At 37.5% G+C, this 2,861-nt stretch overlaps 1 protein-coding gene across 3 annotated transcripts in view; it reads left to right on the top strand.

Moving 5' to 3' along the window:
* Positions 1–2,631: 2,631 nt before the first annotated feature.
* LOC106869421 (ubiquitin-conjugating enzyme E2 U) overlaps positions 2,632–2,861 on the top strand; it is an 8,243-nt gene continuing 8,013 nt past the window's right edge. The window contains exon 1 of one of the 3 annotated variants that reach the window (XM_052971358.1): positions 2,632–2,861. This exon is cut by the window's right edge and continues 49 nt beyond it. The gene's annotated coding sequence lies outside the window, so the exon portion shown is untranslated. The other 2 variants (XM_014915153.2, XM_014915152.2) reach the window with 2 other exon arrangements.

Genomic DNA, 2,861 nt, shown 5'->3' with positions numbered 1-2,861 from the left:
TATATAATTTTGCTTTATATTTTATAACGTCTTATTTGTTCTCAGGGATTATTATTATTATTATTATTATTATATTATGTAACAGGTATTACGTCATTTTTCGTTCTGATCCTGCTGAAATTGAATTTGCTTCTCATCTCCCAGAGATCGATAAAATGGGGTACCACTCCTGTACTCTTATTTTTTTCATTTTTTCTGTCCGCATTTCTCTCTTTCTAGAAGAAATCGGCTGTGCTCAGATCTGGAGTGGGATGGTCCCCGTCAGGTCTAAAAATGCTCAGTCACGCCGTATATTACAACAGCGTTCCGACGACTCCATCAATAAGTTGAGAGCACAAGGCAAGGCAAAATAAAACATCCATCAAATACTAGATCGGTTTAATAGACTACACCCGTCCTTTAAATGTGTGGTTCTGTGCCAATGTTAGGAATCAGTATTATTATGGCTCCCATAACTGATATTTGATTATACTGTGATATTCCCTTTCGGTTGTACCTACAATCAAGCAGATTGGATTTCATTGACAATATCCTTCCCAAAAGTCTGTAGCCTTGTGTCTAATTCTGAGGCCGGTTAAACAAAGTACCAGACAAGTACTGAGTTGATCAACCATATCCTCCTCTGCGGGATTTGAACTCGGCACGTAGTGTTATAACTAGATACGGTGATGTAATATACTAACGTGTCTGCCAGTCAAGCAGTCAAAGTAGCGATTACTGACAAATGATATCAACCAAAACTCGAAGCACGGAAAAATAATTCATTTCTGTGCTACCGTCATCTGTATTATTTCACGCCTCAGGGATTTGGAAAGTATTGATTAAAATTTGTAGGGATCATTCAATTATCGGTTATTAGATGCCATTCAAGAGTATAAAGCTTTATTATTTAACTTAATTTACCGCCCAATCAGTCGGAATATGCTGAAATTCTTTCGTTTATTCTCATTTTGGAGAGCAAATTCGCAGCAACTTCTTCAGTCAGATTTATTTTGTCTGTTATCTATAACACAAAAGTCTCGCCAAAGAATTTTATTTCTCTTATTCGTTAATCGTTTTGCTAAAAACATCCGCTCACTATTTTTTTTTTTTTTTTTTTTTTTTTTTTTTTCATATTCGTTTACAGCAAGTTGTTTTACACCTATTACACTATTTTTTCGAAGGGATTGGAAGAAAATTCACTCGATCCATTTTTTTCCCTCGTAACTTTCAGGGTCTAGTTTAGCACCCGGTCACAAAAACGAAAACAAAAAATAGTCTAATCGGTGTAAAAAAAAAAAAAAAACGTGTAGAAAACGAATATGAAAACAAATGATTCGAGAGAGGAAGTTATACTTTCAACTAATTACCAACAAACACGAAAGTATGTATATGTATGTTTTTTCATATTCGTTTGTTTTGTTTTAGCACATTTACTCTTGATGGTTGACGATTGTATCAAATCGTCAGGCCGTGTATCGTCTGCTAAAAAGCAAACAATCACGTGACTTGTCTTCACACTATGGACCACCCTCACGTTACGAAACTCTTGGAAATCTTTTAATCTCAAATTCCATAACATGAAACGTTTCTCTCTGTGGATAAAAGGAAAAAGGGTTTTTATTTATTTAGTTATACAAAACAATGAACTAAAAATAAAAGCACAAAAAAAAACGAGAAAGGAGAAAGATGGAGAAAGAAAACACGACTAATAGTGAAATGTTTCTCATATCTTTTTGCAGCCTCCATAAATTGAAGGATCTTAATGATGGTTGGTCGATCCCTGAAAATAAATGGCACCTTCAACTTTGGTTGACTTTTCAAGACAATTTTGAAAATGTCCTCTGTCTCAAATTGGTGACTTTTGCATTCTAACAAAATGGCATAAAGTTTCTGATTAATTCCCACAAGAGAATAAAAGTGATTCCAATACAGCCTGTTCGTATCGATCACACTAATTTTCGATCTGGCATTTATTTTGCAGATGATCTGTGTTTGTCGATTAAATTAGGGTAATGGGTAAAGACCTCTTCGATCATAAATGACCATGGGATTGCACCTAGAGAGTTATCCTCCGAGGCACAAGTCCCAGCAAGGTTGTTTATGGAAGACCAGGAGTCTTCCATGCATATCATCCTCCCCTCTCCATGCCACCGATGTTGTCCAAGGGAAAGGTAAAGGGGTCCATACAGCTTGGCACCAGTGACGTTACAACTCATTTCTACAGCTGAGTGAACTGGAGCAATGTAAAATTAAGGTCTGGGAATCGAACTCACTATCTCATGATTGTGAACCTGACGCTCCAACCATTGAGCCATGCTGACAATATACTATACAACACTAGTAAACTAACTTACACACTAAGAGAGAGTGATAGAAAGAGGTGTGTGCGTGCGTGCGTGCGCACGCGTGTGCGTGTGTGTGTGTAATGGGCTTCTGCGTATTTTCTGTTGACCAAATTCTATTCATATTGACGAATTTGCCGTTCAGTGAAACCGAATACGGATTCACATGCTTGCGATGCGAACTTAACCGCACAGCTCTATAATATTTTCTGAATTACTTTCACCATTCAGTGTTCAGGCACGGTCCTCATATTAGTAGCTTGATGTTAATTTCGATGCGTGTCTCCAGTGGCTAGCGTTTCATTAAATTTAGTCGTTTCTCTTTCGGCCAGTCAACGAGAAGGGGAGGAACTCTCTCTCTCCCTTTGACACACTCTCTCGTTAACAACAGTGTTGCCATAGAAGCCAAATGTCAACAAAACAAGTCCGATTGCAGGAGTTGAAAACTCCATTTTAGATTCCCTGGTCTGTCTTGCGGAACACAGAACAGAACATAAATGGATCTTTTCTGACTGACATTGGAAAGATTCGCATACA

The sequence above is a fragment of the Octopus bimaculoides genome, chromosome 10 (genome assembly GCF_001194135.2).
Source record: "Octopus bimaculoides isolate UCB-OBI-ISO-001 chromosome 10, ASM119413v2, whole genome shotgun sequence".
In the NCBI taxonomy this organism is placed as follows: Eukaryota; Metazoa; Mollusca; class Cephalopoda; order Octopoda; family Octopodidae; genus Octopus; species Octopus bimaculoides.
The sequence above is the reverse complement of the archived record's forward strand: the minus strand, read 5'-3'. Positions and strand labels throughout refer to the sequence as shown.